Raw genomic sequence first — 22,542 nt, 5'->3', positions numbered from 1 at the left:
TTAAGGAGAAGAGAGGGAAGAGTGGGGAAGACTTTGTCTTGCATGTTGGATACCAGCTCAGCTACAGCAGGATATGGCACCAGCCAGAGTCGTGAGGCCCCCCGTTCCAGGCCCCAGCTTCTGGATGACATTTCTAGATACATGCTGCACCAGAAGGGAACCTGCTGCTTTGAAGGAGAAGATCTAGTCCTTCAAAGGATTCATCAACTGCTAAGTGAAGAGCCCTGGGCCCTGAATAACCAGCAGCAATATCCAGGTACTACATCAAGGGGGTGAGCCTCTGAGACTCGCTGGCCTCAGGTGAGACTCAGCACATTCCCAGATGTAGTGGTTACATGATGAGATTCTTCCCCTGGTTACAGCTTGAGAAAAATGGAGGCAAAAGTAAGGGGGACTTTTTCTTGCATCTTATGTACTAGCTTGGCCACAGAAGGGTAGGGCACCAGGTGGGCTCTTGGGTTCCATGATTCCAAGACTTGGCTCTTGGATGGCATTTCTGGACCTGCCCTGGGTCAGAAGGGAACCCACTGTCTTGAAGGGTGAGTCCCAGGCCAGGCAGCATTCACCATAAGCTGACTTATGAGCTCTTGGGCCTTAAGGGAACATCAGTGGTAGTCTGGTGGTATTTCCTGTGGGCCTGTGGTGATAGTGGCCATGGTGTGAGTCTCCTCTGATTTTGGGAAGGGAGAGAAGAGTGGGAAGGACCACATCTTGTGATTTGAGTGCCAGCTTAGCCTCAGTACAATAGAATACCTGGTAGACTTCTAAGGTTTTTGACTCTAGTTCCTGGCTCCAAGATGGCAGCTCTGGATTCACCCCGGTCCTGAAAAAAATTGCCATCCTGAAAAGATGGACACAGACCTAGATGGCTTTGCCACCTGCTGATTGTAGAGTTTGCAAGTGATAGCCAGGGAGTGGTTACAGCAGGCCTTGGGTGAGACCCAGTGCTGTGCTGGCTTCAGATCCGACCCAGCACAGTTCCTGTATTGGTGCCCACAGGAGAGCTTGTATCACTCCACCCGCAGCTCCAGTTGGCTCACCCCCTTGATGTAGTACCTGGGTATTGCTGCTGGTTATTCAGGGCCCAAGGGCTCTTCACTTAGCAGTTGATGAATCTTTTGAAGGACTAGATCTTTCCCTTCAAAGCAGCAGATTCCCTTCTGGTGCAGCATGTATCTAGAAATGTCATCCAGAAGCTGGGGCCTGGAACGGGGGGCCTCACCCCTCTGGCTGGTGTCTTATCCTGCTGTATTCATGCCCACAGGAGAGCTTGTATCACTCCACCCCCAGCTCCAGTTGGCTCAGAACAGAGGAGAGAGAGAGAGAGAGAGAGAGAGAGAGAGAGAGAGAGAATTTGACAGAAAGTAAGGGAAGAGAATGACAGTCTCTGCCTGGTAATCCAGGGAAATCTTCTGGACCTTTCCAAGACCATCAAGGCAGTACCTCTGTGAGTCTTCAAGAAGCACAATATTAAAGGGCATGTGGTGCCCCTTAATGCAGATTCAGCTTAGATCACAATACCCACATCATTTCAAACATCTAGAAAGACTTCCCAAGAAGGATGAATATAAACAAGCCCAGAATGAGAAGACTACAATAAATCCCTAATGCTTTAATGCTCAGACACAGACAAACATCTACAAGTTTTAATACCATCTAGGAAAACATGACCACACCAAAGAAACTAAATAAGGAACCAGGGACCAATTCTGGAGAAACAGAGATATTTTACCTTTCAGATAGAGAATTCAAAATAGCTGTGTTGCGGAAACTAAAAGAAATTAAAGATAACACAAAAGGAATTCAGAATTCTATCAGAAAAATTTTATCAGACAAATCCGATAGACAAATTTTATTAGAACCAGGGAGCAATTCTGGAGAAACAGGATATCTGACATTTCAGACAGATAATTCAAAATAGCTGTGTTGAGGAAACTCAAAGAAATTCAAGATAACACAGAGAAGGAATTCAGAATTCTATCAGACAAATTTAACAAAGAGATTGAAATAATTAAAAAGAATCAAGCAGAATTCTGGATCATAAAAATGTAATTGGCGTATTGAAGAATGGATCAGATTCTTTTTAATAGCAGAATTGATCAAGCAGGAGAAAGAATCCATGAGCTTGAAGACAGGATATTTAAAAATACACAGTCAAAGGAGATAAAAGAAAAAAACAATAAAAATAATGAAGTATGCCTTCAGAATCTGGAAAGTAGAGTTAAAAGAGCAAATCTAAGAGTAATTGATTGTAAAAAGGGATAGAGAAAGAGATGGGGGCTGAAAGTTTATTCAAAGACATAATAACAGAGATCTTCCCAAACCTAGAGAAAGACATCAATTTCCAAGTACAAGAAGGTTATCAAACACCAGGCAGATTTAACCCAGAGGATACTACCTCAAGGCATTTAATAATCAAACTCCCAAAAGTCAAGAATAAAGAAATAATCCTAAAAGCAGCAAGAGAAAAGAAACAAATAATATACAATGGAACTCCACTACATCTGGCAGCAGACTCTTCAGTGGAAAGCTTATAGGCCAGGAGAGAGTGGCATGACACATTTAAAGTACTGGAAGAAAAAAATTTTAATCCAGAGTAGTATATCTGGCAAAAATATCCTTCAAACATGAAGGAGAAATAAAGACTTTCTAAGACAAACAAAAGCTGAGGGATTTCATCAACACCAGACCTGTCCTACAAGAAATGCTGAAGAGAGTATTTCAATGACAAATAAAAGGATGTTAATGAGTATTAAGAAATCCTTTGAAGGTAGAAAACTCACTGGTAATACAAAAGCACACAGTAAAATGCAGAATATTATAACACTGTAACTGTGGCTTGAAAACTACTTTTATCTCAAGTAGAAAGACTAAACAATGAACAAATAAAAAATAATAACTACAACAACTTCTCAAGACACAGGTAGTACAGTAAGCTATAAATAGAAACAACAATAGTTAAAAGTTGGGGGACAAACTTAAAGAGTAGAGCCTTTAGTAGTTTTCTTTTTCTTGTTTGTTTGCTTATGCCAACAGGGTTAAATTGTTATCAGTTTAAAATCATGTGTTATAAGATAGTATTTGCAAGCCTTGTGGTAACCTTAAATAAAGAAATATACAATGAATACACAAAAAATAAAAAGAAAGAAATTAAGTCACATCACCAGAGAAAAATCACCATCACTAAAAGGAAGAAAGTATAAAAGAGAGAAAGAAAGACCAAAAAACAACCAGAAAACAAATAACCAAAGGCAAGAGTAAGTCCTTACTTATCAATAATAACATTGAATGTGTATGGACTAAACTCTCCAATCAAAAGACATAGACTGGCTGAATGGACAAAAAAAATACCCAATGATATGTTGCCTACAAGAAACACACTTCATCTATAAAGACACACATAGACTGAAAATAAAAGGATAGAAAAAGATATTCCATGCCAATGGAAATCATACAAAAGAAGGAGTAGCTATACTCATATCAGACAAAACAGATTTCAGGACCAAAACTATTGACAAAAAAGGCTACTATATAATGATAAAGAAGTCAGTTCAGCAAGAGGATATAATTGTAAATCTATATGTACCCAACAATGGAGCACCCAGACATATAAAGCAAATATTATTAGAGCTGAAGACAGAGATAGAGCTGAATTTAATAATAGCTGGAGACATCAATACTTCACTTTCAGCATTGGACAGATCTTCCAGACAGAAAATCAATAAAGAAACATCAAACTTAATCTGCACTGTAGACCAAATGGACCTAACAGATATTTACAGAACATTTCCTTCAACAGCTGCAGAATAAACATTCTTTTCCTCAGCACATGGATCATTCTCAAGGATAGATCATATGTTAGGTCACAAAATAAGTCTTAAAGCATTCAAAAAATTGAATTATCTAGCATCTTCTCTGATTACAATGGAATAAAACTAAAAATCAATAACGAGGAATTTTGGAAACTGTACAAATACATGGAAATTAAACAGTATGCTCCTGAATTACCAGTGGATCAATGGAGAAATTAAATAGGAAATTGAAAATTTTCTTGAAATAGCAATTGTAAGGCATTGAACTCAGTGCTGTCCTATTAGACCAAACTCACTTGATTGATGTCTACCCACAGACAAAGCATTTAAACCAGCTCTAGCCGGAGGGACATCGCAGATCCCTCTGGACTTGAGTTCCCACAAACCTTGCCACTGAGGGCCAAAGTGCTCCCAGTCTCTAAATAAACTTGAAAGGCAGTCTAGGCCATAAGGACTGCAGCTCTTAGGCAAGTCCTAGAGCACTTGGCCCAGAGACAGTGGACTGGGGTTACATGTGACATACTGAGACACTAGCTGGGGTAGCCAAAGGAGTGCCGGCATTACTCCTCCCCTAAGTCCAGTCTGCACAGCTCAGGGCTCCAAGAGACATTCTCCTGTTTGAGAAGAGGAGACGGAAAAGTGGGGAGGACTTTGTTTTGCATCTTTGGTACCAGCTCAACCACAGCAGGGTAGGGCACTGGTCAGAATCATGAGGCCCCTTTTCCAGGTCCTAGCTCCCAGATGACATTTCTAGACACACTCTGGGCCAGAAGGGAACCTGTTACCTTGAAGGAAAGGACCCTGTCCTACCAGCCGAGATTGGGCCACTGTACTCCAGCCTGGGTGACACTAGCGAGACCCTGTCTCAAAAAAAAAAAAAAAGGACTCCATGAAGAAACTATTAGAGCTGATAAACAAATTCAGTAAAGTTGCGGGATATGAAATCAACATGCAAAAATCAGTAGCATAGCCTTTCTTCCTTTCTTTTCTTTTCTTTTTTTTTTTTTAGCTTTAAGGAGAAGGGAGTTTAATAGGCAAGAAAGAAGGGGGAGGAAAAAATAAGAAGCTCTCCTTTACAGAGACAGAGGGAGGGGGACTCCAAAGCCAAGAGACAGAACCCCACCTGCCACTGCCCTTGTGCAGAGGCTGGAGGAGGCGGTGTCTGTTTTTCACAGGGCTCAGGGGATTGGTTTGACTAGGCATGTCATTCACATAGCAGGTGAAAAAGCTGGCCCTTTCACCCTAGCCTTTTAATATGCCAGTGGAGGACGCCATGATGTTCTCCACACGTGGGGATATGTGAGGGAAGCCATGTTGTCAGGAACATGCGGGGCAAGGGCAAGAAGGCCGTGGGAATCTCCATGTTGGGTGACCCAGTTTCTAACAGCTGGCATTTGCATATTAAAGGTTGCTGGCCTGGCTCTAAGAGCCGGGGCTTTACAAGAAACTTTTCCGGAGATGCTTTAAAAAATGAAAACTTCCCAAGACCCCTTTTTCTCTCTATTTGCCTAAAATAATTTCTTAATAATTTCTTAATAACTCTTACAACATTCCTCCCTGTGGAGATGCCACACTGACAGCTGTTAGGGGGTTTTGGGGGATGACTCTTTCTGGCTACTTCCTGCTGAAAAGGGGTGTTGAATGGGGAACAGCAGCTAGGGCTCCTCCTGGGGTTGATTTAAGGGTCCTCGGAAGAATGGCATGTCCATGTGTGGTTCAGTTTGCAGCACCATTTGGAGTTTGATTGCTTCTAGGCGAGAAGAAACAATTCAAGTTATAGTATTGAGTATACAAGGTCTAAATATTAATACAAGACATATAAGCAAGAGAGGGCTTAATAAAGTGACTAACCAATTCCATAAAGAAGACTGGAATTCATTAAAGAGGGATTGTAGCCACCCAGGGCTGGAGCTGGCATTTTCCCTGAGCCTGTTAATAATTTTGATTTGATTTTTAAGTACTTGTAGATTTTCCTTTACTTTACTAGAGGTGTTAATCCAAAAGCAGCATGTTTCATTTAAAAGTGCATCAGTAAATTCAATAAAAAGTCCTGGCAGACTTAATGATAGTAAAACTTTTATGCTTCCTTTTTGTTTGTAACTATTATCCCGGTTATAAGGTTAATAATTAAGCAAAATACGACAGCAATGGAAACTCTGTGTCCAATGTTTTAGTTAGAAGTGCCACCTTGTATAACCCTATTGCAAATAGTAGAGTGAGTACAGCAATTCTCACAAGTGTGGTGTAGTAAATAATTTCCATTTAAAAGTTTATTTGCCAAGATACAGAATTTTCCTTTGGGGGGTCTATGAAGTTCCTTGGTTTTATTTTCCTAAACAAAGAAATCTTCAGGTTATGGGCACCCTATTCACTTTCATTACTTGGCAGAGTTTGCAGGATAATTGCCAGAACTAGTATATTGATCCAGACATTTACGTTACCCGTCCCTTTTTTTTTCTTCCAAGCTTCAGGAGATCACCACTTGATTCACAGGAATAAGCAGGGTTAGTCTAAAATGCAGGCAAACAGCTTAAAAACAGTTAATGACTAGCATTTAATGACAAACGTATGATAAGCTTTGGAGCAAATTTTTTCTCTCCAGTCCCATTTTTGGTAAAAACTAATTATGAATAAACTTCAGTTTTATACTTGGCCTGATTATTTGCATAAAGTGCAGCAAGAATGGTTATTTTTACATAGGCCTTTTGGATTGGCTTTGATGAAACTCTGTTTCACAAGGAATCTCAGATAAGACCTTTAAAGCTGAGCCCAACCATGGGTTTGTATCCTCTAATACCTGTGAGTTGAGTGATCCTCTCCTCTTGAGGTCCCAGGATAAACTCAGAGTTCCCAGACCTGTTAGAAAGTGACCCTCTTTACTGACCACAGGTTAGGAATCCTGTGTGAGGACTGTGTAGACAAGGTATAAGGCCAGTTTTCCCCAAGGGGCTTTTATTGGCTTTGCATGTCAAGCTTGATTCCTTGAAGGGAAACACACTGTTTCAGTTAAAGCCTTGGTAAAATAACCAGTTTTTCCAATTGTGCCCTGTTGACAAAGAAAAATGGATTCTTATTGCACTGTTGTGAACAAGTATATTGCCATAGGTTAAGAGTACTTACAGGTAGTCTCCAAATTTTAGAGGAACCAGGCGAAGAAAAATGAACATGCCCCAAATTTTGTTCACAGTAGTATATCTTACTCAATTATTAAAGGCCATAAATAGTTTAAAATAAGTTTCCTTGACTCTGAAAAACAAAATAAGGATCAGCAATATTCCAAGGAAAAGTTGAAAAGGTTGCTTAAACTTTTTGAGTGGAGTCCACTTAGTTAACCCTTGTTTTGCTTGATATTTGTGAACATGTCAGTTCTTTAGGAGTCCTGTAGGTTCTTTCTCTATTCCAGTGTTACAATCCTCAAAGCTATTAAAAACCTGCATTTGAGAACACCTGTTAAAGTCCTTAATGTGGCTTGATTATAAACTGTCTTTTGAGAAGGTACAAAGCAAGACAACAATTGTCTGTGAATGGCAACATTTCCAGGATAGTTAACAGTTAAAAACATGACTGACAAAGAAGTTTGTTTATCTCCATGGTTTACAATAACTTTACCCTTAATTATGATTGATAGCATATATTTAGACATTAGAATTTTAGAAATCCCGTACAATATTTGAACATTTATTAGTATTATTCACCAAAATATAACTTAAAGAAGACTGAACATCATTTTGGCAATCTCATGTGACTAAATATGTCAAGTAATCCTGTTTACTTCTTTTTTTAATGTTTCAGGGGCCCTCTGAACCATCTAAAAAGCCAGGCATCAGGAAGGATAATTTCCAGATTGCCATAAATTATTTTGCCAAAATGATTACTCAAAAGGCAAAAACCTTTCATTAGCCTTTACTATGACATGAAAATCCTGTTCAAAGCCAAATTTTACCCTTGCATTCGTTTATTAATGTTAACCCCAATTTGTTTAAATGAAACCTTATAGATCATTTCTTCTTATTTTAATCAATTTGACAGTGAGGTGAAATCTTTACAAAACTTTTATAACACTTTTACTAAAGGGCAGATTAATGTCTTAAAGCCCTCCTTGCTATGCTTTTATTTCAATGCTCAATTTATGAAAAGACCATATAGATACTGTGGGAGAGGATAGTATAGTGCTTTTACCATGGATTTCATTGCAAGGCAACCCAAAGTTAATTGGCTTATTTTGTAATCAGCCCATCCCTGATGGGATTCTCATCTCCCAGTCAGGGGTGGGGATATTTCCCTATTTTCCAGATGGCCAAGAGCATGCTTCTCTGATTTGTAACTACTATTAGCCATCCCTTACAGTGTATTTTCTACCTAGTTATTACACACCAAAGCTCTTTCATAATGCGAAGTAATTTCTGATACCCCCCAAACTCAAAACTGTCAGATAACACGATGCAAAACAGAACAGAGCCTTTGATTTTGAGAGGGATCTATCTCCTTTTAATTCCTGGGGTTTCATTAGGAAAACAGAGGTTTTTTCCCAAATTGGGGTCTGGGGTCTGTGGCACCTCCTCTGTTTTTCTCCAGGAGTCCCATACTACCAGAAGTTACTTTAGGGCCTCTTATGCATACATTAAGAGTGATAAGACAAAAAATGGAGAAAAATAATTCAGTCAACCGAGAAGAAAAGAGCCTTTTTCCAGAAAAACAAGATTCAAGAAGAGAAAAACATAAAGGCCTTTTAAATATACCTATAACTTGAATATCCACTCTTAATTAAGCTAAGCATTCTTTAAGAAAATCCTTTTAAATCCCTTATTACTTGACTTTAGCCACGCCAAGCAGTTAAGATTTTTGGCTTTTGAATTTTACAAAAAATAACCTCACAGGTGAAACCAACAAGGCTTAATTAAGTTATGACTTAACCACAAGTGTACAAGGTATTTTTAAAGGTGTGATAGGCAGCTTTTGAAATGGTCATTGCAAATTTATGACAGTGGAAGAGATTGGACCTAAACAATTCCATTTTGTTTCCAACCCCTAAGCTGTCCTTGCCCATCCCGGGCATAGGCTGAACCAACTTTAGGGGGAGCCTGGTTTACAGTTTATAGACTAAAACAAAGATGATAACAGGCACTTCCCAAGATACACTTCCTTCTTTCCTGGGGACCAGACCAATGAACTAGGCACAAGATTAGAAACCATGGCCCAGAAGCCATGCAGCTGGAGGCTACAAGATTTTTGACCCTCCCAAAACTGCTCTCAAGATCAGTGCTTAAGACATTTTGTAAACTCTGCCCCTGATGGATCAGCTGGCACCACCCAGATTGACAAACTGGCTTATCTGATTTAGCACAAGAAGAGGCTACTTCCTGCTGAAAAATGGCGGAGACTAAAACAAAGTATTGCCACACGGTTACAGATTATGTTCCCAAGGTCATGAAATAAGATGGAGGCCTGTAGCCAAGTTTATTACTGACCGTTTTGCTGGATTGGCTTGAACAGCAGGACCATGGGATCCTGGGCCTAGTTTCTAATCTTATCCCTTTTACCAGTTTGCACAGGTAAAGAGAAGCCAAAAGCCCTAATGGTAAGAAATTTTTACCCTTTTGCCAGCATGTCAGACTTCTGGGTTCCCTTCCCCCAGCTCAACTCTAAGCCAAGCATTTTTAAGGTTTGGAAAATTAACTTCTCCCAGGTTGGAAGAACATTATAAAAGAGATAGAAACCATTTTAAACCACGAAAGAAGGAAAAAACCACAAAAAGGAGTTCCAATTAGGGTTTTTAAGAGGTATTGCCTCTCTTCCTATTGGGAATGGTGTTTCTCCTATTTCTTTGCCTTCCCTATTTTCTCTTTTCCCTTTTGGCCCACTACAGGAGGCATATTGCTCATGTCCAAAATTTTCTCCTGCTGGCAGAGCTGCCTGTTTTAACCATAGTTAGGGTTTGGCTTAGGAGCAGCATAACATTCCTGCATGAGAGGTCAAATACCTGAGTTAAATTTCGGAAAGCTTCTATATACCTATCAGGGTCATCAGAAAAATGACCCAAGTCTCCCTTTACTTGCCTAATGTCCTGCAATGAAAAGAGAACATGAACGGGCCCCAAAGAAGGGGGACCCTCAGATGATTTCCCTGAAAGTTACCTTTTTCAATTTTGAGGAACGATTTTCCCTGGGCCTGCCCGATATGGCCACAAAAGAAAATAAGCCACTTTTTCTTCAAAGTTTCAAGGTCGAAGGAGTCCCAGTGCTTCAAAATACACTCCAGGGGAGTGCATGTTGAAGACGATCTGTTACCCATCTAGAAAAAGAAGCGAGAAGAAAAGCGTCCTTTTAGTCTCTTTCCTTTCGGTATGCAATCCAGGATGGAGGAGAAAGTAGTAGGAGGCATCCGTCCCCCCAACTATTTTTCTCTCCTTCTTTCCTAGATTCCCAGCACCCGTTTAAATGTGCTGCCCATGACTGCAGGTGTGACCCTCCAAGCCATGGAACCAGAGGAACTGAGTTTGGACCTTAGTCATGCTGTCCCCAAGCAATCAGTTCTCTGCCTTTTATTTCCCTTTGACCTTCTAGAGTTGTGTGGCCTTGTGCCTTTCAAAACAACAAATTTCAAGAAAAACCATGTAATTGGGCAAGGCCCCTTTAAGGGAGAGGGCATGCTAGATTGAACTCTATATCCTGCTATTATAGCCCATGCTAAAGCATTTACCCATTAAAAAATGGTTCTGGTTAACTTCCGGACTTAAAATCCCTTACTAATTAAGTACTGTCTTAATAGGAGACAAAATTGATTCCTTAAAGGAACTTAGGAACCAAATAGCCATTTCCCTGCTAGTGGGACAATATTGAGACTAAAATTTGGCTACGGAAGACATTTTACTCCTAACTGCTAAAGGCAGAAACTTCCTGTTCCCAGAAGAGCCTAGACTCTGATTTACTTCCATTAGGTGATGTTGTCGGCTTAGAAATGCTATGTGCTTGCCAGAGAAGTGGTAGCAAGTAAACTTACTCTAGGGGAAAATGGGAAAACTCTATTCCCAGACTGTAAAAATCCTTGCACATTTCACACAGAGAAACAGTAAGAGGCTGCGGATAGAGAAGGAAGAAGAGTTATGCAACAGGACAGTTGAGGTTCTCTGCCAACACCCAGGATGGGCTGTCGGAGGCTCTGTCTGGTCCAGAGGCCTTTGAATCACACCAGGGTGTGCCCTGGCCAAAAAATTCTCAGTTGCCTCTGAACTTTTCCCAGTCTCGTGCAATGGCAAGGTTCCCCATGAAAAGAACCTAGTTCAAACTTGGCCAACATTCCCAATACCCATGGGCAATGGAGGTTCTCCACATTCTCCCCAGCAAGCCTCACATCCATGACTTGAGTACAGCAGCCAACGATAAGTGTATGTACTAGGCTGACGGATGCCCGTTGATTTATTGGGTTTATTTAAATATAGAGGCAAAGACACCCTGGAATGATAGAACAGATTTTAAGCTTGCTCCCATACTCACCACTCCGATGAAAGCTGTACCTCAAATTCTGAGCCAATGCACCAAATGATATGGCTCTGATGAGTGGAGAAACACCAGGTTCTTTGTCTCAAGTTGAATTAGAAAAAACATCACAGGCACACAGGAGTAGTTTTCAGGAGCAGGGAGTGTAACAGACAAGAAAGAAGGGGGAAGAAAAAAAGAAGAAACTCCCCTGTACAGAGACAGAGGGAGGGGGGCTCCAAAGCTGAGAGACAGAACCCTCTCAGTAGCATTTCTATATGCCAATAGTGAACAATCAGATAAGAAAATATAAAGTAATGCCATTTACGACAGCCACAAATAAAATGAAATACCTTGGAATTAAGCAAAGAAGTAAAAGATTTGTTACAAAACTATAAAAGACTGATGAAAGAAATTGAAGAGGGCACCAAAAAATGGAAAAAATATTCCATGTTCATGGATTGGAAGAATCAATATTGTTAAAATGTTTCCACTACCCAAAGCACTCCACAGATTCAATGTAATTGTTATCAAAATATCAATGACATTCTTTACAGAAACAGAAAAAAGTTCCAAAAATTTATATGGAACCACAACAGACCCAGAATAGCCAAAGCTATCCTAAGCAAAAAGAACAAAACTGGAGGAATCATATTACCTGACTTCAAATTATACTACAGAGCTATAGTAACCAAAACAGCATGGTACTGGCATAAAAATACATACATAATCCAATGAAACAGAATAGAGAACCCAGAAACATATCCACATATCTACAGTCAACTCATTTTTGACAAAAGTACCAACAATATGCACTGGGGAAAAGAGTCTCTTTAATAAATGGTGCTGGAAGAACTGGATATTTACATGCAGAAGAATGAAACTAAACTCCTATCTTTCACTATATACAAAAATCAAATCAAATGGATTAGACTTAAATCTAAGACCTCAAACTATGAAACTACTATAAGAAAACATTGGATAAACTCTCCAGGACATTGGTCTGGGCAAAAATTTCAGCATAGGCAACTAAAGCAAAAATGGATAAATGGGATCATACCAAGTTGAAAAACTTCTTCACAGCAAAGGAAACAATCAACAAAGTGAAGAGACAACCCACAGAATGAGAGAAAATATTTGTGAACTACCCATATGACAAGGGATTAATAAAAGGAATATATAAGGAGCTCAAACAGCTTACAGGCAAAAATCCAATTATCTGATTAAAAATGAGCAAAATATCTGAATAGACATTTCTCAAAAGAAGACATACAAATGACAAACAGTCATATAAAAAGGTGCTCAACATCACTGATCATCAGAAAAATGCAAATCAAACTACAGTGAGATATCATCTCACCCCAGTTAAAATGGCTTTTATTCAAAAGGCAGGCAATAACAAATGCTGATGAGGATATGCAGAAAAGAGAACCCTCATACACTGTTGGTGGGGATGTAAATTAGTAAAAACACTGTGGAGAACAGTTTGGAGGTTCCTCAAAAAACTAAAAATAGAGTTATCATATGATCCATCAATCCCACCGCTGGGTATGTATCCAAAAGAAAGGGGAATCCATATATCAAAGAGTTATGTGCACTCCCATGTTTGTTGCAGCAGTGTTCACAATAGCCAAGATTTGGAGGCAACCTAAGTGTCCATCAACAGATAAATGGATAAAGAAAATGTGGTACATATACACAATGGAGTACTATTTAGCCATTGGAAAAAAAAGACATCCTATCATTTGCAACAACATGGATAGAACTGGAGGTCATTATGCTAAGTGAAATAAGCCAGGCACAGAAAGACAAACATAACATGTTCTTATGCATTGTAGGATCTAAACATCAAAACAATTGAAGTCATGGAGATAGAGTATAAGGATGTTTACCAGAGGCTGGGAAGGGTAGTTGGGGTTGAGAGAGAAGTGGGGATGGTTAGTGGGTACAAAAAATATCTAGAAAGGATGAATAAGACCTAGTTATTTGCTAGCACAACAGGGTGACTCTAGTCAATAATAATTTAATTGCACACTTAAAATGATTAAAAGAGTATAATTGTATTATTTATAACACAAAGAATAAATTCTTGAGGAGATGGATACCCCATTTTGCATGATGTAATTGCTACACACTGCATGCCTGTATCAAAACATCTCATGTACCCCATATGTATATATGCCTAGTATGTACTGACAAAAATTAAAAGTTAAAAAAAAGAAAAGGGAAGTGAAGAGTTAGAACCAGCCATGGGAAACTCTTCAGAGGGAACATCAAGTTCAAGGCTATTAGCAGGATGTGAGCTTGGCACATTCAAAGAAGAAAAAGGCTAATGTTAATGGGGCAAGGGGTTACACAGTATGAGACAAGATTCAGAAAACCAAATCATGTTGGGTTTTATAAGTCATGGATTCTTTTCTGCATGCAACAAGAAGTGACTGAAAAGTTCACATAACTTACTTAGCATGGGTACTCACGGATGAGGATTTTGTGGCATTACATAGAAAACAAACTAATTGTGCATATACTGATTTCAAAGACAACGTGGACTCAATAGAGAAATTGTAAGTTATTATCTTCATTATCTGGGGAATTTCTTTAGGCCAATGAATCACCTTGAAGACACTGAATGCTGTCCTTCAGAAGTGTGTGTGAAAGGAGGGTGGGAGGGGGTAATGCCCAGGAGACACTGAGGGTATTGCTCCTTAGAAAAATATTTGAGAAGCCCCCTTATCAGAGGGAAAAGGATGTAATCAGAACATTTGGATCTGGGGGATTTCAAAGCAAAACACTCCCAGATCTTTAGGGAGGGAAGAAAGACAGTGATTCTGTGTCCTTAAGTACTTAACATGGTAGAGAATGGAAACAGTCCTAGGAGACGCTGGGAACCAAGTATTGGCAATTTCAGTGGAGTTTAACCCCTGATGAATCAGCTCATCCTTCCTCATGACCTGCACAGCCTAAACAGGGGTGTGTGTCACTGCTAGACGTTCGCTGTCTGCCAGGCTATAGGACCAACTGTCAACAGCAACACCATGTAGCAGAAAGAAGCAATTGCGGAACCAGCTCCCTTTCTGCTTGAGTGCAAAAGGCAGAATGAACCTCTCTTCTACTGGGTAAAGCCAGGGATTTTGAAACATTCAGGGACAAGGTGGAGCTCAAAGAAAAACGTTGAACTTACTACCAAAATGGCAGGCACGTGCTTAAGCAATTAATTGGGAAAATAAAAAAGAAGTGACCTAAGGTGTACCCCAAGTTTGTAGAGCAATTTGTAAGTTTAACATATACCACTCATCTCAGGAATATTGCCTTGTCTGGCGGGATGAAAACAAGATTTTTGGTACAAAAAGTTACATAAATCATTTGAGATTCAGTAGCTCTTTCAGGGTTGCAAAATCAAGCTGGCACCAGAGTCTGTGCTCTTATCCAATAGTATTTTTTTTTTTTGGTCTATCCATTAATTAAAAAAAAATTGTTGTAATTTTAAAAAATACTATTGTCTTTATTTGGCATACAGTTTTTATTAAATTTTGGTTTCTGGTTAGTATATTTTATATTCAGTCATTTTCACCATTGTTGAAATAGTAACTAAGGAGTTGGCCAGGTCTGCTGCCTTTGAGAACCCTCCATAAAGACTCTGTATTGTGGCTATCATTGTTGTTATTTTTTGCTACTCAAACCTTGTTCTTTCTTTTTTTTTCTAATGGTACCTTGCTTTTGCTCTTTTTATGTTAACTCTGCTTCATTATCTGTATTCTTGACGTGATGAAAATTCAGATTCATATCTGAGCAGTGGTGGTCATGTGGAATTAGAAAGACCTTTGGGGATTATCTGGTTTCACTTTTCCCATCCCTTTTCTTCAGCTCTCTCTTAGGTCCTATGAGCTGCTCATATCATGTTTTCTTTTACTAAAGTTAGCCAGATTTGGTTTTTGTCGCTTGTTACTTAAGTATCTGAACTAATACATAAGTCCTGACAGAGTCTTCTCTAACTTCCCATTCCTATAAATAAGTCCTCTAGGGAAGTAAGTCCCGCCAGGAAAATACATAGCTAAGCTGATCATGAATGTTAATCATGGTTTTAATTGTGATATGTATTATTCCTGCCCTATATTTTATGCATTTTCATAAGAAATGTTTTAGTGGAAAAAATATGTTGGTCATAATATAGTAAGGTCTAAATCAAAAGATGCCCAGAGACAATCTTGAACAATATTTCTCACTCTTGTAGTACACAGAGATAATATTCACAGCTCACACTTTGGATAGGAGCCAAAAGAGCAAAGAAGAAGGGTGCAGAGAGATAAAGTGAGCAGGAATTTATTCCAGATGTTTGCTGCCTAAAAGCACTTTAAAGTTTTGGTAAACTTAATTTTAACATAGACACAGAGTCCTATCTTTTTTTTAATGGTATTTTATACTTGTATTTCCAGTTTGACTTTTTTTTTTTTGAGGCAGAGTCACACTCTGTCCCCCAGGTTGCAGTGCAGTGGTGCAATCTCGGCTCACTGCAACCTCTGCCTTCCAGGTTCAAGTGATTCTCCTGCCTTAGCCTCCTGAGTACTGGGATTACAGGCACCCACCACTATGTCCGGCTGACTTTTGTGTTTTTGGTAAAGATGGGGTTTCACCATGTGGGCCAGGCTGGTCTCGAACTCCGGACCTCAGGTAATCCGCCCACCTCGGCCTCCCTAAGTGCTGGGATTACAGGGATGGGTCACCGCACCTGGCCCAGTTTGAATTTTGACTTTTCAAAATTCCCACAAAATAAATACAGATTATACAATGCAGTTTTTATACTTTGTAAGACTATTTTGTAGTAAGGCTTAACAGTTTTTTTTTTTCATGAATCATTTATCTTTATTTTTTTTAATTTTTTTAACAGTTTTTTTAATAGTATAAAAAAGTCTTAAGATTAAAATTTTCTTTTTATAATTTCTTTCAAGGCCAAGAAACACAAGTCTTTTTGAAACTGAATATAATTTTGTTAAACTTTAAATATGAAATAAGCATTAAAAGCAGGAAGTAATATTCTAAAATAAGATTATTTACTAATAGTGTTATTTTTGTCTAAATATAAAATACTTTATTAAAAGTTATAGTTTATTTATTGTGGTTTACATTTTTTTTTATTGATTTTTTGGTTTCTGGTTGGTGTATCCCAGAATCATTTATTTCAAAATATCCTTCAAATAGTAAATAACGACAATTTTAGGACCTATAGTCTAATGTTGGAATTGAATAATTATTTACTATATTCAATAGAAATAAATACTAATAATTATTATATAGCTTAATGAAAGCAGTATTTATAATTTTTATTAAAGTTTATTTTTGAGCTTTTTCTTTAACATAAATGGGACTAAGTAATCTTAATATCTGTGCTTTTTTTTTGCCTCATTATTTTCCTGTTCTTCTATTTTTATTCATCATTCTTATTAGCCAATTCCAACCATTCTTTTTTTTTTTTTTTTTGAGACAGAGTCTTGCTCAGTCGCCCAGGCTGGAGTGCAGTGGCACGATTTCGGCTCACTGCCAAGTTCCGCCTCCCGGGTTAATGCCATTCTTCTGCCTCAGCCTCCCGAGTAGCTGGGACTACAGGCGCCCGCCACAAAGCCCGGCTAATTTTTTGTATTTTTAGTAGAAACGGGGTTTCACCGTGTTAGCCAGGATGGTCTCGCTCTCTGACCTTGTGATCCACGCATCTCGGCCTCCCAAAGTGCTGGGATTACAGGCCTGAGCCACCACGCCCGGCCAATTCCAACCATTATTATAAATGTTTTTTCTCTTCTAAGAGGTCTTCTAACACTATCCCAGGATAAAGTTCCCTGTCTCTAGCAGTCATCTAACATGGGATCACAGGCTCCTTTGTGATAAGGTTTTTGTTGTCTTATTATTCAGTATTCCATATATTTTTCTTCAAACTAGATTGTAAATTCCCTGAAATCAGGGACTGAGGCAGTATAAACAAATAGTTTAGAATCATGGCCTCTATAGCTGTATGCCTTGGGTGAATGTCAGCTCTGTCACTATTTTCTTATGGGCATAGGACTCAATTTCTCTAAGTAGTTTCCTCTTTTGCTTAAAAATACTCTAAAATAAATACCTCCTTTTAGTTTTCTTTTCCTTTTTTTTTTTTTTAGACAGAGTCTTGCTCTGTCGCCCAGGCTGGAGTCTATCTCTGCTCACTGCAAGCTCCACCTTCCGGGTTCACGCCATTCTTCTGCCTCAGCCTCCCGAGTAGCTGGGACTACAGGCACCCGCCACCACGCCCAGCTAATTTTTTTGTATTTTTAGTAGAGATGGGTTTTCACCGTGTTAGCCAGGATGGTCTTGATCTCCTGACCTCGTGATCTGCCCACCTTGGCCTCCCAAAGTGCTGGGATTACAGGCTTGAGCCACAGTGCCCAGCCACCTGCTTTTATTTTTCAATAACAATAAGCATCAGTTTATCCAGAACATTAGCACAATTTATTGGATTTATTTCTGATGATATTCTGTTAAATATATGTTACCCTCAGTTTATAGATGAAGATTCTTTTGCCCAAAGAAGCCAAGAACTTCATGAGATGATATTGTAGGAGGTGAAACCAAGGCTTGAACCTAAGGCTATGACCCATGCCAAAGTACTTTGCATACTGAAAATGCTAAATTAGGTGATTAGCTAGCATGGTGACTCGATTGTAGTGTCAGCTCCTCAGGACTGAGACAGGAGAATTACTTGAGCCCAGGAGTTCGAGGTTGTCATGAGCTATGATTACACCACTGCATTCCAGCCTGGTGACACAGTGAGTCCCTATCTCTAATAATAATAGTAATAAACAATAAATTTAAAATAAATTAGGTGATTGATGAGTTGTCCCTTCTTCAAATCTTTCCCTACTTAGGCTTTCTTACGTGTAGACAGTTGTTAATTTCTTTGAGTTTCTCCCTAGTTTACTGCCAACTCCCCTCTTCCAACCTTAAGGATTTTAAGAGTAGGGGAGGGCTAATTATCTATCAGCTACCATTTTATTTCTAATCAAATTCTGAAACTAATTTGAAATTTCCTGCTTGACTTGCAAAGTCAGTCTCTGTTCCTTCATTTTGTGCTTTCCAACCTCATCTTTTCTTAGATCACCTCTCTGTGACTACATGGCTGAATCACTCTTTCCTGTTCACTGCTCCATTGCTTACTTCCTTTCTCCCCCCAAGCCATTACATCTGTCCTTCCTCACAAAATGTATTTTTTGTCGGTTGAATCTGTTTTTAATTCAAGTCTTCAATCATCCTTCATTGCCTGGAACACTTCTGCTTCTCTGAAATCCCATTTGTGATTTTACCCCTTTACTTTAGATTCTTCTTCTTTTTCTTTTTTTCTTTTAGGAATGTTTTTCTATTTATTTTCTTATAGAATTATCTCTTCATCTGTATTGCTTGTTCAAATGACTATTTTTTTATGCTGGTCATAGCAGAACAAGTTAAAGTTTATCTGTTAATCACATATGTATTAATTAGAGTTCACTCTATAATTTTAACTATGCATGGATGGAAAAATCTATTTATGCCTCTTTTTATAAATCTAAATTTAAAAACTAGCGTTTTATATATTTTTTAATGATAATGAAATTTCAGGAGTAAGTAAAATTTGGGTAAGATAGAAATTTCTATGGAAACTCTGGTAGACTTCAATCCTACATTGAGGTACATAAGCAGATTTGGGTGTAAATGAGTTCAGTGTCTGTTAAAAAGCTTGAGCATCTCTGTGTGTTGATGTAGAGAACTAATTATACTGCCTATTCCTGCATACTGATTGCCTTTTTCTCATAGCAGCAATCACAGTGGCTGTTATGACCCAAGGTAGCTCAACCTCTTGGGTTGAAGGGTTTGTCCCCTCAGATCTAGAGCATAAGAGCAAAACTCCATATTCTCACATGTGAAACCAAATGTCTTATTTCAGGCTTTCAGCAATAATTTAGATTGTGCATTATCCTTTTGAAGACACAAGACTAGTCAGCAACATTTAATTCTACCAAAGTAAAAATGTCATATCAGAGTCTCCATGAAATTGACCCAACTATTGATTTTAAGAGATCCTAATTTGACAATTTTATAATCCTGTATTTGCTAAAACTCTATCATGCTCATAAATTAGCTCAAGAAAGTCTAATATACCTAGAGTTTGGATCCCTGTATCAAGAATTGCCTTATTCTTCATTCTCTTAATTTTTCTTCCAAGTGAAAGGTATCTGAAATTTCATGCCAGTCTCTTGCTATGAGACAAACTCCAGCCCTGGGCTAAACACATAGAAAGCCCTAGGCTCACTGAATCTTTAGCTCAATAATAAACCTCATTTATATTGTTGATTTCCTATGCCTATTACTAAAGCCACCTACTTGGAATCTGAGCCTTGCTTTTTGGCTTGATTTTCTGATGCGTTGCCCAGAAACTCTAATTTTCAGCCTCTGTCTTCCAGCATGGCTTTAAGTCCTCCCAGATAACTGACCTACCTGATTTCTAATTAGATTCCAAGGAACTTGCCAACTCCAACCGGCCTTTGTTAATGTTCTTGATTTGGATCTTTGCCTGCTTAGATATTCTTTAATCATAGCCTTAACATTTACTCTCTCATAGCCAAATTCTTAGTTCTGTCCCTGAAACTTCCAGCCTTTTTTGTTTCAATCTAAATTCTGGTGAAATATCCTGGTCGGTCATTCAGCAACTTGAACATTATGTATAAGGGAAGAAATATTGTCTTTCTCAACGCATAGCCTTTATAATTTATAATTTAATCACAAGGGTATCACAAGGATTTGGTATACAGATTATTTTGTCACCCAAGTAATAAGCATAGTACCTCATAGGTAGTTTTTTGATCCTCACCCTCCACCCTCAAGTAGGTCCTGGTGTCTGTTGTTCCCTTCTTTGTGTCCATGTGTACTCAATGTTTAGCTCCCACTTATAAGTGAAAATATGCAGTATTTGGTTTTCTGTTCCTGTATTAGTTCACTGAGGATAATGGCCTCCAGCTTCATCCATGTTGTTGAAAAGGACATCATTTAGTTCTTTTTTATGGCTGTGTAGTATTTCATGGTGTATGTGTACCATATTTTCCTTATCCAGTCCACCATTGATGGGCATCTAGGTTGATTCCATGTCTTTGCTACTGTGAATAGAGCTGTGACAAACATATGCATACATGTGTCTTTATGGTAGAACAATTTATATTCCTTTGGGTATATACCCAGTGATGGGATTGCTGGGTCAAATGGTAATTTTATGTTAAGTTATTGAAGAAATCACCAAAACACTTTCCACAATGACTGAACTAATTTACATTCCCATGAGCAGCATATAAGCTTTCTCCTTTCTCTGTGACCTCTTCAGCTTTTGTCATTTTTTGACATTTTAATAATAGCCATTCTGACTGGTGTGAGATGAAACCACATCTCACTGTGGTTTTGATTTGCATTTCTCCATAATTAGTGATGTTGAGCATATTTTCACATATTTATTGGCCTCATTTATGGCTTATTTTGAAAAGTGTCTGTTCAAGTCCTTTGCCCGCCTTTTAATGCACCTGTTTGTTTTTTCCTTGTTAGCTTGTTTTAAGTTCCTTATAGATTCTGGATATTAGGCCTTTATTTGGATGCATAGTTTGCAAATAGAGTCTCTCTTTCTGTAGGTTGCCTGTTTACTCTGTTGATACTTTCTTTTGCTGTGCAGAAGCTCTTTAGCTTAATTAGGCCCCATTTGTCAATTTTTATTTTTGTCGTGATTGCTTTTAGTGTCATCATCATGAAATCTTTGCCAGGGTCTATGTCCAGAATGGTATTTCCTAGTCTATCGTCCAGGGTTCTTATGGTTTTAGGTTTTACATTTAAATCTTTAATCCATCTTGAGTTGATTTTTGTATATGGTGAAAAGAAGGGGTCCAGATTCAATCTTCTGCATATGGCTAGCCAGTTATCCCAGCATTATTTATTGACCAGGGATTTCAGACCCCATTGTTTGTCTTCGTCGACTTTGTCAAAAACAGATGGTTGTAAGCATGTAGCATTGTTTCTGGGCTCCCTATTCTGTTCTATTGGTCTATGTGTCTGTTTTTGACATCAGGTAATGTGATACCTCCAGCTTTGTTCTTTTTGCTTAGAATTGCCTTGATTATTTGGATTTTTTTTTTTTTGGTTCCATATGAGTGTTACCTTCCAAGATCAGACAAGATTAAACACATTCAGGGTGGTATGGCTGTAGACAGGTTCCATATGAATTTTAAAACAGTTTTTTTTCTAATTCTATGAAGAATGTCGTTGGTAGTTAGATAGGAATAGCATTGAATCAGTAAATTGCTTTGGGCAGTATGGCTATTTTAACAAGATTGATTCTTCCTATCCGTGAGCATAGAATATTTTCCATTTGTTTATATCATCTCTGATTTCTTTGAGCAGTGTATTGAAATTCTTGTTTTAGAGATGTTTCACCTCCCTTGTTAAATGGATTTCTAGGTATTTTATTCTTTTTATGGTTGTTGTAAATGGGATCGCATTACTGATTTGGCTGTCAGCTTGGATGTTGTTGGTGTACAGAAATGCTACTGATTTTTGTACATTAATTTTGTATCCTGAAACTTTGCAAAAGTTGTTTATCAGTTTAATGTGCTTTTGGGCAGACACTATTGGGTTTTATAGGTATAAAATCATGTCATCTGCAAACAGAGATATTTGACTTCCTCTCTTCCTATTTGGATGCCCTTTATTTCTTTCTCTTGCCTGATTTCTCTGGCTAGGACTTGCAGAAATATGTTAAATAGGGGTGGTGAAATTGGGCATCCTTGTCTTGTTCTGGATGTCAAGGGGAATGCTTCTAGCTTTTGCCCATTCAGCATGATGTTGGCTGTGGGTTTGTTATAGATGGCTCTTATTATTTGGAAGTATGTTCCTTTGATGCCTAGTTTGTTGAGGGTTTTTAACATGAAGGATGTTGAATTTTATCAAAAGCCTTTCTGTACCTATTGAGATGATCATATGGTTTTGTTTGTAGTTCTGTTTGTGTGATGAATCACATTTATTGATTTGCATATGTTGAACCAACCTTGCATCCCAGGGAAAAGCCTACTTGATCATGGTGGATTAGCTTTTCGATGTGCTGCTGGATTTGGTTTGCTAGTATTTTGTTGAGGATTTTTGCATCTATGTTCATCAAGAATATTGGCTTAAAGTTTTCTCGTGTGTGTGTGTGTGTGTGTGTGTGTTTCTGTCTGTCTATCAGGTTTTAG

At 38.4% G+C, this 22,542-nt stretch overlaps 1 protein-coding gene across 2 annotated transcripts in view; it reads left to right on the top strand.

Annotated features, from left to right (window-relative positions):
- Positions 1 to 22,542, top strand: part of PUS7L (pseudouridine synthase 7 like) — a 133,197-nt gene that overhangs the window by 53,547 nt on the left and 57,108 nt on the right. The gene's annotated exons all lie outside the window — the stretch shown is intronic.

This window comes from Nomascus leucogenys, chromosome 11, assembly GCF_006542625.1.
Source record: "Nomascus leucogenys isolate Asia chromosome 11, Asia_NLE_v1, whole genome shotgun sequence".
Lineage (NCBI taxonomy): Eukaryota > Metazoa > Chordata > Mammalia > Primates > Hylobatidae > Nomascus > Nomascus leucogenys.
Note: the sequence above shows the minus strand (reverse complement) of the source record. Positions and strands in the feature narration are given on the sequence as shown.